The 13,719-nt window shown below is 35.5% G+C and overlaps 1 pseudogene; it reads left to right on the plus strand.

The window, feature by feature from the left end:
* The first annotated feature begins 8,789 nt into the window (after window positions 1-8,789).
* On the plus strand, window positions 8,790-9,784 carry LOC149223724 (21 kDa protein pseudogene; annotated as a pseudogene).
* The last annotated feature ends 3,935 nt before the right edge of the window (window positions 9,785-13,719 follow it).

The following is a 13,719-nucleotide window of genomic DNA, read 5'->3' on the forward strand; positions in this document are numbered from 1 at the left end:
CAAACTTCATAAAAACACTTCAACTTTTTAAAATATAATACCAAAAAAAATCAAACTTCCGACAAACACTTTACTTTCACAGTGGGAAAAAGAAAAAACATATATTTCTATTAGGTTTCGTAACCTAAAACATCTAAGTTCTACAACAATGTTCATCCCCGCTCATCCCCATAAAAGTAATTAAACTACATAAAAAGGTTTAGGTTAAATTAATTTTACATTGTTCACATGCTATACTATCTCTTACTTAACTTAGTGGTCAATGTAAAATTACCTTTACCCTAATTTTATGTAATTATTTTCAATACTATATATTATTGTTTTTATTTATATATTTTTATTTATTTATTTTCTCTTATATTATTATTTTTTATGTTATAAAATTTATATGTATAACGTTATTTTTTAATAGTGATATATGAAAAGCTTTTATTCAATGTTCTCCATATTTATCACTCACTACTTTTCATTGTAGGTTATAGTTTTCATTATATATGGATGCAAGAGCATTTGACTAGGGAGGTGACAAGGGAGGTGATAGTTGGGCAAGCTGTTTTGATTAAGTTTACTTTTAGTTAGTTTTATTTTATTTTTAAATGAAGGTTATTACAACAAATGCTTTTATTTATAAACTGAACAGTAGTTAGAATAGGATTTGTTTAAAATAAGTTAGAAATGAAACTGAAAGAAACTGGAAAATAACTATAATGTAACTAAGGGTGGTTCCTCAACGCTATGACGCTGCCAGCAAGCATAAATAGGCAACCAAAAGTGGGGTTGCTGCCATCTAGATGAAAAAAAAAAGGAAGTAAATCATAACTCTAAATAGTGATTTTTTTTAATGAATTTGAAGACAGCTTACAGGTATTCACTGTTTCAGAAGCAACATGTATAAATTACTGTGCATAGTAATTAAACAAAAAATTGTGTGACTAACATTCAAACTGTGCACTGAGACTGAAAGGATCAAATACCACAGAGCCAAACCATAAGTACATTACCAAATACATATTATTTGATTTAAATTAGAAATTTAGAGTAGATATATATATATATATATATATATATATATATATATATATCATCAGGTCCACGAAAGTACAGGACAAAAGTTCCAGATTCCACACAAGCCTCGAGACACAGAGCCCTCAAAAAATAACCAACAGACCTTCATACAAACGAGATAAGCCAAGGAGGATTTCCACAACCTAGATAGACCAAAGCAGTACACAAACGAAACAACAGACATGGAAACCAACAGCAGAAGGCCGAAACACATTCCGAGAACAGAAAGCAAAATTGATAGGATGGGCTCGTTGCATAGGAGGCAACCAAGTATCGACAAACCAACAAACTGAAACCCCAAGGGTTAAACAACTATTGCCCGAAACCAAAATGCAACTGTAGAGCACAGTGAAGGAAGGACCCTTCCCGATTTAAGCACATCGGACCCAAATCTTCAAGGAAGAGACCACCGAGTTTCATCCTCGAGAGCCAGCCCCTTGCAGCCACAGAAGAGAGGAGAGGGATACCTGCACAGTGACAAGAAGATTGTCAGAGAGGAAGCATAGCTATGTAGCACACAACAACACCAAAGAACAAACAAGGAACTTGACCCACGATAAATACCTGAAGGGGAGGCGAGACTCCATAACCGAGCCACAAGTTGAAACCCCAAAGCTGAGTGCAACCAATGGCTGAAGTGCCATGATACCACAACCTTCTCACCAGGAGCAAGGCCATGAATAAAAACTATAGGAAGGCGAAATAGTGGAACCAGAATAGGGTTTTTACCTGTCAAATAAGCGGCCAAGCCATCGACGAGAGTAACAGGTGGAGGGCCTGTGAAATGCAACCAAAACCTAGTTAGAAAACACCACCTACAATTTGTAAAAGAATAGTTCACAGACAGTCGAAATAAGGGATACCTAGAATGACAAACCAAACCTAAGACCTCCACAGAAAACCAAGTGTACATCAGCCACCAGGTCCAATGAAAAACATTCATATAACTAGCAAACAATAGACGACCAGAACCAGAGAAGACCGAAGAGGATAGTGGGCAATAGAGACCCATCTTCTTCCATAGCCGAAGCAAACGAGCCACAGAGGAACGGAAGCATAACTCAGACGATCAACAACACAAATGAGCCCATGTTGAGACATACCATAGATGCCATGCTCACACAAAACGAGACCAACCTCGTGCCGAATGCACATTGAAGGTGCCATAAACCCTCAACAAACCTCGGTGTGTGCCAGCCCAAGAAGGATCAAGGATAAGGAAGCTGCCATGTAAGTCTTGCCACGCAACCATCTCGGGATTGCCATCAAATCTTGGTATCAGAGCAAGTTCTTTTCTAAAAAAAAATGTGGAAGTATGAAGAAGAGGTCCAGGTAGAGCTATCAGGAGAGTAGCCGATGAAGGGATGTGAGAAGAAATCAGGATCCTAAGTGCCCGATTGGCAGCAGTGGAAGCAAGGAGGTGTAGGGATCTAGAAGGTGGTGATGACAGTGAGGAATAAGTTGCAGCCACGATGGATGGGTCAGATGAAGAGGGACCAGAGATAAAATTATTGAGATCGGTTTTGTTGGCAAGTAGCAAGTTGAAGCCAGAGCTTTCGAATTATGATGGCAGTTTATCTACGGAGGTATTGTTGGACTGGATTAGTGATCTGGATAAATATTTCGAGTGTGAAGAAATCAGTGAAGATAAGAAGGTCATGCTTGCAGCCACCAAATTGAAGGGACATGTAGCATTGTGGTGGGACAGTGTGCATGTAGAAAGGAGGAGGTCAAATAAATCGTTGATTTAAAAGTGGAACATGATGATTGCCAAGATGAAGAGTAAGTTTCTACCCAAATATTATCAGATTGCTCTGTATAGGCAGGTGCAGAACTTGAAGCAAAGATAAATGACTGTGAAGGACTATACGGAAGAATTCTACAGAGTGAACCTGCGAGCGGGTTATGTTGAAGATACCCCGAAAAAGACAACAAGGTTTGTGAATGGCTTACGGATGGAGATACTAGATGAGATTAGTGTTCTTTCCCCTAAGTCCATAGAGGAAGCCTATCAAAGTGCTTTGAAGGCAGAAGAAAAGATCGCCAAAAAGCAGAATTCCAAAAGAGGACGTGGATCTCATAGAGGAAGAGGACAGTCTTTTGGTAGAGGCAGAACTGTCAACAACAATGAAGAGGGTAGAAGTTCAAAAACTACAAGACCAATTGAAAAGGAACGTAACACTAGAGGAGGAAGGCCTTACCAACGAGGAAGAGGTAATGGAAGAGGCAGAGGAAATTCCTATCAGTGTTACAAGTGTCACAAGCGGGGACACAAGTCTTTTGAATGTCCTGAAAGTGATCAAGCAGAGCAAAGAGGAGCATATGTTGCTCAACCAAAAGAAGCAGAGGCACCGCCATAAGAAATGGAGAACATCCCTGAAACGGGAGAAGCCTTAGTGTTAAACAAGGTATTGTTGAAACTAGCTAAAGAGTTAGTTGACTAGAGACAACGGAAATCACATGTGAAATGCTGCAAATTGATTATTGACAACGGGAGCACTAACAACCTATTAGCCACTGAAATGGTAGAAAAACTGGGTTTAAAAATATTGAATCACCCAACACCATATAGGGTGTCTTGGTTACAAAAAGGACACCAAATACTGGTTGATGAGCAGTGCGAAGTGGAGTTTCACATTGGTAGGTATAAGGATAAAGTAACTTGTGATATCATGCCGATGGATGTGTGCCATATACTGTTGGGCAGACCATGGCAGTATGACAGGAAAGTTGTCCACAATGGGAAGACAAACTGTTACAAGTTTTCTAAGGATGGGATAAAGCATACGCTAGTACCCATGAAAGAGGAGGATACGACAGAAAACGGTGGAACAAAAGCATTACTGTTAGGAGGAAAAGAGTTTCTACAACAGATTGGAGATGATGAGGTAAAATATGAAATTGTGCAAAGGCCAAGAGCTGTGTTAACTCATACTGAGATTACTAACTTACTTGAGGAGATACAGGATATGCTGCAATAGTTTAGTGACATTGTGGTGGATGATCTACCAGAAAAATTGCCACCAAAAAGGAGTATCAGTCACCATATTGATTTCATTCCAGGGGCTAGTTTACCAAACAAAGATGCTTACCAGATGAGTCCAAAGGAAAATGAAGAGATTAGGAAGCAGGTACAAGAGTTGTTGGATAAAGGGTTGATTCAGGAGAGTTTAAGTCCTTGTGTGGTCCCAACTGTTTTAGCTCCCAAGAAAGGAGGTGAATGGCAGATGTGTATTGATTCTCTAGCAATTAACAAGATCACTATTAGGTACAAGTTTCCTTTGCCATGGATGGACGACATGATGGACTGTTTGAGTGGAGCAACATATTTTTCGAAGATTGATTTGAAAATTGGATATCACCAGATTCAAATTCGTGAGGGGGACGAATGGAAGACAACTTTCAAGACCAATGAAGGCCTATATGAATGGTTGTTCATGCCATTTGGACTGAGAAACGCACCCAACACATTCATGCGCTTGATGAACAAGATGCTGAAGTAATACATTGGAAAGTTAGTGATTGTATACCTAGATGATATCCTTATTTTCAGTAAGACGGAGGAAGAACATTTCCGACATGTCAGGTATGTCCTGGAAAAGTTGTAGCAAAAAAAAATGTTGTTAAATTTGAAGAAGTGTACTTTTTTAAAGAAATAATTGAATTATTTAGGATTTGTGATTTCGGAAAATGAATTAAAGATGGATCTAGAAAAGTTTGCAGCCATAGTTAGCTGGCCATCCCCCAGGAGTTTGTTTGAAGTGCAGAGTTTCCATGGGTTTGCGATTTTTATCGAAAATTTATAAAATATTTCAGTGGGATTTGTGCACCCATGGTGGATACCGTTAAAAAGGAAAATCAACCTTTTCATTGGACGGAATCAGTGGAAAAGAGTTTTCAGCTGCTAAAAATGAAGATCATCGAAAGACCAATTTTGAGGTTGCCATATTTCAACAAACTTTTTCAAGTTCGTTGCGATGCCTGTGGGACAACCATTGGAGTAGTACTCAACCAAGAGGACAAGCTAGTGGCCTATTTCAGCGAGAAGTTGAATGAGAGTAGGCAGAAGTATATGTATTATGACAAGGAATTTTATGTAGTGGTCCAATTACTAAAACATTGGAGAAATTACTTGATGGCGAATGAATTTGTTTTGTTTTCAGACAATTCTGCATTACAGTATGTTATGCAACAGCACAAGCTGAACCATAAACATGCGAAGTGGGTGGAGTACCTCCAGAGTTTTACATTTGTATTGAAACACATTAGCGTCAAGCCAACAAAGTGGCAGATGCGTTAAGCAAGAGAAATTTTATTTTACAAGAAAGCAGAGTGCAGGTGTTAGGATTTGAGCATCTTAAGGATCTGTATGAAACAGATGCAGACTTTAAGGAAGCATACGAAGCTTGCCAGAATCCGCTGTTGAGAGACAACAGTTCATGGCTAGACTATAACATATAGGAAGGATTGTTGTTCGGGGGAGGATTGTTGTCCATGGAAGTACGGACAGAACTTCCAGATTCCACACAGGCCTCGAGACACAGAGCCCTCAAAAAAATAACCAATAGTCCTTCATACAAATGAGATAGGCCGAGGAGGGTTTCCACAACCCAGATAGACCAAAGCAGTACATAGACAAAACATCATACACAACAACCAACAACAGAAGGCCAAAACACATTCCCAGAATAGAAAAAAAAATCGACAGGATGGGCTCGTTGCACAGGAGGCAACCAAGTATCGACAAACCAACAAACTGAAACCCCAAGGGTTAAACAACTATAGTCTAAAACCAAAATGCCACCACAGAGCGTAGTCAAGGAAGGACCCTACCTGATTTAAGCACATCGGAAAAAAATCTTCAAGGATGAGACCACGACGTTTCATCCCCGAGAGCTAGCCCCTTGCAGCCATAGCAAAGAGGAGAGGGATACCTACACAACGACAAGAAGATTGTCAGAGAGGAAGCATAGCTATGTAGCATACAACAACACCAGAGGAAAAACAGGGAAATTGACCCACGACGAATACCTAAAGGGGAGGCCGACTCCACAACTGAGCCACGAGTTGAAACCCCAACCTGAACGCAACCAATGGCCGAAGTGCCATGATACACATCCTGTTCATCAGGAGCAAGGCCGTTAATAAAAACTACAGGAAGGTGAAACAGTGGAATCGGAACAGGGTTTTTACCTGTCAAATAAGCAGTCAAGCCATCGATGAGAGTAATAGGCGGAGGGCCTGTGAAATGGTACCAAAACCTAGCTAGAAAACATCACCTGCAAGTTGTAAAAGAATCGTTCACAGACATTCGAAATAAGGCATACCCAGAATGACAAACCAAACCTGAGACCTCCACGGAAAACCAGGTGTACAACATCCACCAAGTCCAACGAAAAACATTCATATAACTAGCAAATGATAGAGGACCAGAACCAGAGAAGAACCAAGAGGATAGCGGGCAACAGAGACCCATCTTCTTCCAGAGCCGAACCAGACGAGCCAGAGAGGAATGAAAGCATAACTTAGACGAGCCACAGAGGAACGAAAGCATAACTCAGACGAGCAATAATGCAAATGAGCCTAGGTCGAGCCATACCATAGACACCGTGCTCAGACAAAATGAGACCAACCTTGGGCCGGATGCACATTGAAGGCACCATAAACCCTCACCAAACCTCGATGTTTGCCAGCATGGGAAGGACCAAGGGTGAGCCAGCTGCCACGTAAGTCTTGCCACGCAACTGTCTCGGGATCACCATCATATATATTTAATAAATAGTTTTTAATCAAAAATTTTAGATGGTGTGATTTTTTGTTTTATTAAATTATATTTATAAGAGTGAGTGGTTTGTTAATTTTATTATTTTGAAAATAGATTTTAGAAAAAAATAAATTTGTAAAATTTGATATTTTTGCTTTTTTGAGCCAGCGAAAGATAATGATTTGATTAAATATTTTTGGATGGAGAGAAAATAGTCCATGAAAAAAATTAAAATTTTAAAATTAAGAAAAAATTATGTTTTTATTTGGTTTTGATTAAATCATTTCATTTATGAATAAATTTGATAGTGATGGAGTTAAAAAATAGGTAATTTTATGACTTTATAGATAATAATTCTAACAAAAACCACAACGAACATTCTTATCTCGGGAAAACTAGTTAAATTAAAACACTCTTTTGATCCACGTAAACCTGAAAATTCTAACAAAAGCCACAAGGAACACTCTTTTGATCCACGTAAAACCTAAAATTAATTTTAATGGTTTAAAAAATCATCTTCTTTTAACAATGTGAGGGGATAAATCAAACGACACGCCATATCCCTTCCCAATTACCAATAAAAATTTGAGGTTACAAATCATACTTATGAAAGGACAAAAAGAAAAGAAGAACGACACGCCATATCCCTTCCCAATTTCCAATACAGTCGTTGTCTATCTGGGTTAGAAATTCATTTTGATAGTTTTTTTTTAAGAATTTGTGGATATTTTTTTAATAATTTTTGTTTATATTGTTTTTATGCTAAAAATAGATTTAGCATTTTCAACATTTTCTTGATTACTTAAAATTAAAATTTTGAAATTTATAGATAACTGAAATTTCCTAAAATTTCTATCAAATTTAAACAAAAATCATACAAAAATTTCTACTATTTTTCGAATTGTCTATCTTAGTTAGAAATTCATTTTGATAAAAATCATACAAAATTTCTACTATTTTCGAATTGTCTATCTTAATTAGAAATTCATTTTGATAGTTGTTTTTTTGAATTTTTATTTTCAAATTTTTTTTGTTTATATTGTTTTTCGATAGTAGAAGTAGATTTAGTACTATTAAAATTTTTTAGTCGCCTAAAATTTTGAAATTTAATCACTATAACTAAAATTTCCTAAATTTATTTATCAAATTTAAACAAAAAAATCATACAAAAATTTCCACTTTTCAAATCAAATGTATGGCTTTCTAAAAAAATACTCTCCGAATACATCCTTTAAACTAACGACTAAATGATTATATAACGTTACTTTAAAGTAAATGAATATATAAAATCATAGTGATAATCATGTTATGACTTTTAACTAATAAGTGACTTAGAGTATATTTTACGGTGACTCTTATTTTAGACCCTATAACATTTTAAATACGCCTGACATAGCTACTCGATACCCAAAAAATATTGATCTCTATTTCTTTTTCAATGGCAATGACACGAGGCATGGCGACGTGTTATATCAAAAATTTCGAACGACCATGTCAGGCCGCATCCGCATTTAAAATGCTATAAGTTCTGGAGTAGGAGTCGCCATTTTTTACCCCATTTCATCCAAGTTGTCTATAATGCGACCCGCATCCGTCATTGAGATGAAATCATGATTTGTTGCAGTTAAAATGGTTTTTTAACTGCATATTCGGATTCAGTGAAAAACCCCTGGGACGCTTTCATTGTGCAGAAACTAGTTATCAAACTTCGATTTCAATAAATTACTGCCGGATTTTCATTTTCATCGCAAAGACTACGGCTTTCATCCAATAGGATATATTTTACCCCATTCATCAACGAACAACAGACAAGATGTCGATAAGAGCACCGAAAATGTTGACATTTCGACAGCCGCCAGGCTATCACTAAATAAAAAATGATATTATAAAATACACCGCCATCGGCGGAACCGATCACGTGGAGCAGTGGACGAAAATTGAACAACTCCCAGCAGCGGTGCCGACTTCCTATTTATAAGATAGCAGAGCTGAGCAGAGGAGAGCAGAAACCCTTCCAAGTATACGTCTCAGGGTCGAATCGCCATGGCTTTCTCAGCCACTATTTTATCTGTTCTTGTAATTGCTGCGTGCCTGGGCTCAGCGGCAGCAACGAAGGTCCTGAATCCTGTGCACAGCAACACACACATTGTGGAATTTATCAGAACTTCGTGCAATGTGACTCTGTATCCGCAGGTCTGCGTTTCGTCGCTCTCTTCCTACGCGGGGTCTCTGAAGGCCACGCAGAGCAATCTGGTGAATGCGGCCCTGCAGGTGAGCCTCGTTAATGCCCACAACGTGTCCCTCTGGGCCACGGGTTTGAAACGCAGAGGGGCTACCATGAGTAAAAGGGAAAGAGCGGCGCTCGGGGATTGTATTGAAAATTTCGGCGACACCACGGACCAGATTCGCCAATCTCTGGCGGAGCTAAAAAACCTGCGGCGGAACACGTTCAAGTTTCAGATGAGCAACGTGGAGACGTGGATGAGCGCAGCCCTCACCAACGAGGACTCCTGCCTCGACGGCTTTCAAGTTGCCAGAGGGATGGTTAAGGCCATGGTCACGGGCCGCGTGCAGAATGTGTGCAAATTGATCAGCAATGCCCTCGCTCTCCTCAACAAATTCGCTGCCACGGAAGGAGGATATTAGATTGGTCTCTGTCACTAAAAGCCTGCAAGATATTTTGATATGTTTTGAATATTCAATGTATTCTGTATATGATAACTCCTGAATTTTCAATGTATTCTGTATATGATAACTCCTCTTTTGCTTTCTATGGCTCTGGCATTAAAGCCAAATCTAGGGTTTTCTTGGGCTGTACACTTTGTAACACGGCGTGTAGAGTATTCAGGAGGTTTCTGTAAGGAAAAAGATTGGAGATTCAGAGTCCGCTGGAGTATTGAGGAAGGTTTGTAATTGTAAAACAATAATATTCGACTTTTCTAAAGTTCTAACCTTTGTCTGCCTATTGATTTTGATGGTATAACCTCAAATTTTCTTATTTGCATTGTTATCCTCCGCAAAATTGGGGATCAATAGAGATGTTGTCTCGTTTGGGTTTAACTACTTATTGAATAAGATTGCTTGCTTAATATGTGGCCAATCAGCAATTGATATCAAAGTTCAGGGAATGAATAAATATCATGGATGCTTTAAAAACCAACCGTTTGAATAACTTACACATCAAATATTTCTATGGTTATTAGTGGCAATATAACCGTATATTAAAATTCAATTTGTTTAACGAGGCACTTGTCTTACTTCCTTCCTTATATTTAAATTTTAATAATAATAATTTTTTTATTAACAGGATATTTAAAAAATAATTTTTTTATTAATATGATATTTAAAAAATAATAAAATGGCTAGAATTAATATATAATAAATTTTTAAAATCATTAAATATATAATTAAATTTGAAGATTTTATTGCCTTACTTTAACCAGATTGTATTTTTGCCTTGAAAATCATGGAAATTTCGGTAAGATTTTGATAAAATCCGGTATTGATTTTTGTAAATCCAGGTTATAGTTCAACTTAAATATTTTGGATGGCCCAAAGGTAATAAAGGCAAGATTTTGATAAAATCTGAGAGGGATTTTTGTAAATCCAGGTTACAATTGTCAAACTTAAATATTTTGGATGACCCAAAGGTTTTTGATGGTGCTGAATCCATTTCCACCACCAAAAACATGATTCAAATTTTGATAAAATCTGGTAGGGATTTTTGTAAATCCAGATTATAATTCTCAAACTTAAATATTTTAGATGCCCCAAAATTTTTTTATGGTGCTGAATTTATACACCAAAAATATAATTCAAACTGTTACTGCAAAAAAATTTAAAATTATTTTACCCAAATTCCACCTATTAAAAATTTATAAAATTACTCGACATCAATAAACACAGTTCTTATTATTTTGTAAAATTAATACAACTCAAATCAATCGACATCAATAAACACAGTTCTTATTATTTTGTAAAATTAATACAACTCAAATCAATCTAAACATGCTTAGACTATTTGGGCTTCCTCGTTTCCCAATGGCCTCGTAAATGACGGGCATGAAATGGTCAAAAAAGTAGGCCAACCTTTATCCGCCAAAAGGTGCGAAAAGCAACCCAATGTATTTTCTTTCTAAAGTTTCGCTTTTCTAATATATTTGTTTAAGTGCAATGGGGACTCAATGGTTCACTCACATATAGCTAGCTTTAGGCAAAAACTGTGCACAAAAAGAGTGTCTAACGGACCACATGATGTTTTATTATGGAACCTGCAACACCACTTTATAGGATTTTACTTTGTAGTAACTTTATTCATTATAGTTATGATGTTACATCATCTCAAATAGTGAAGGTATTGGAAACAAATCATTAAAAGTGGGTTTAGTGTTTTTTGATCAGCGTTGATATATTCGGATTTCACTTTATCTATTTAAATAACATTTCAATTTTATTTTATATATTTAAATAATATCACTTAATGTTGGAATATTTTTCATATTTTTTAATTAGGGTTAGGAATTTGGCTATAATTTGTTTTTGAAATTTTAGATTTTTATGTTTCTCGTCAAGAAATGTTATGTTTAAAATGTTGCCCTTCAACAATGATGTTTTTATAGTAAATTAGCTTTTCATCAAATAAAAAATTCAAAAATTACCCTTCAATGATATTATTATGTTAAATATTTTCACATATTTATTATAGGGAAAAAACAAAATAACCAATAATTTCTTTTTCATCATTATAATTAGTTAGTATTGATCAACTACATTTTTTTCACACAACGATACGGCCTTGTAAAATTACGATAATAATTTAAAAAATAAATTTAAATGTCATAATGGATTAGATTTAATAAACATAGTCTAAATGTTATATGTTATGACATTTTTCTAGGTATATTTTAATTAAAATTTTCCAAAATATAGCTAAAATTTACTACAATCACAAAAATAATTTATAAATTTATAAAATTCAAATACTCCAAATTTTTTTCAAAACATCAAATTCATTTCATATTAAAAAATACAATTTTATTAGTAGAAAATTAAAAATATTAATAAAAAAATATATTATTAAATTTCAAATAGAATTTATAAATGATAAAATGACAACCTAAACAATAAAATAACAACAAACACTCTTATTTAATTTTGTATTTCTTTGTCTAATTAGTTTTCTTCTTGTTAACTAGTATGTGACTCTTTCTATTTAGTGTTCATACTTTATTGTGAGAAATTGCCTTGAAAATCTTTTACATGTTGCATAATTTTCCAAATGTTTTCCCCTATCAAAAAATGATTCTCTTCATATTTTCTTTAAAAATGTGTGCTATTTTTAAATCTTATTTGCAATATGTAAAAGCAAAGAGAATATCTAGAACACTTAAAGACAACTATGGGTCTTCCTGAGCTTGTGCAAAGACACTCGCATACACATTCACACCGAAGTTATTTTCCTAATATCTTAAGCCTTTGAGAATTCATGCTTAGGAATTGTGTTGGTTTGAAAATTACTTTGCATCCCTCTTTCATGCAACTTCAATTTAGCTCAAGGAATTTGTTTGCACTCACCAGGTATGCACACTTCTAGTTGGGTTGTAAATCACTCTATGTTTTTGAATTGTCTTACATACAATGTCTTATGTTTTTCTTGCCTTTTAAAGATCAATTACTATTAAATATCAAATGGAATTTGTAAAAGGATAAAATGACAACAACACCAAATTAAAACAAAATGGCCTCGCAATAAAAGGGAAAACTTGCTCCACCAACCCTCAACACATTAAAATAAAGTTCATTACTACAACAATGTCAGCTTCATAATCATTAAGACAACTTCATAACCACTAAAGGGGCTAGACAAATATCATTCTAATCAGCAGCTTCTCCCCAAGTGTGGCCATTGAAAAAAAGAAAAATCTAATGAATGCAATGCTAGGTGCATAAATTAGTGGAGATTGTGGGTCTCTTAAAAGGGTTAATAAGCAACAAGAAACAAGTAACAACAAAAACCTATTGAATCACACCACCTACAATTGTTGTTTAAGGAGAGGTAAATAATGAAACTCATAATAAAAATATCAAAATTTCTAGGTAATAAATCTATCAAAATAAACTCAATAACAAAAACAAATTTGAGAGAATTTAAATTCATTTAAAGAATTCAAACTAACTCAATGAAAACAAAAATTACTCTCCTTTAGAATGTTCACTTATGTGTTATATATATATATATATATATATATATATATATATATATATATACCATCGACTTCCAATCTTCCTCAAATGTTATAAGTTGTGTTTTATTAATGAATTTGATAGTCTCGTTTTGAGAAACAGATATTCAAATTCAATTAATGAAGTTGAAGGGGAAAGCTAACTTGAGGTGCTCATAAGCATTAAGTAATGTTGTGCATGCAAGCGAACAAAAAATTGATGGCTGGAGGGAGCAATCTTGACTATCTGAGTCTCTACTATCCAGAGGGTCCTAAAACCCCTCTCTGAGTCTCTACTATCCAGAGGGCCCTAAAACCCCATATTCAGCCTAGTTATGTATGTGTGCCTTCAACTTAACTACTCCAGCCTCCATGCTTCATTCAGATTATTTGTTTTTTATTTCTTGTTGCATACACGACGTGTAGTGTATATATAATATTTCAAACCTACATGTTGTAACCTATTGTCCTTGGGTGGCGTGTCATTCAATGAAAAGAAGTATGCCATAATGTCATTAAAGGAACACCATCTACACATTTAATGATACCACAAGCTGAATTTAAAGCGAGTGAATATATACTTTAGATCAACTATGCTATGAGAAGTATGCCATAATGTGATTAAAGGAGCACCATCTACAGAATTAATGGTACCACAAGCTGCATTTA

This window comes from Pinus tabuliformis, chromosome Q (genome assembly GCF_031772625.1).
Source record: "Pinus tabuliformis cultivar Carrire ecotype Pingquan chromosome Q, CPIR1, whole genome shotgun sequence".
Lineage (NCBI taxonomy): Eukaryota > Viridiplantae > Streptophyta > Pinopsida > Pinales > Pinaceae > Pinus > Pinus tabuliformis.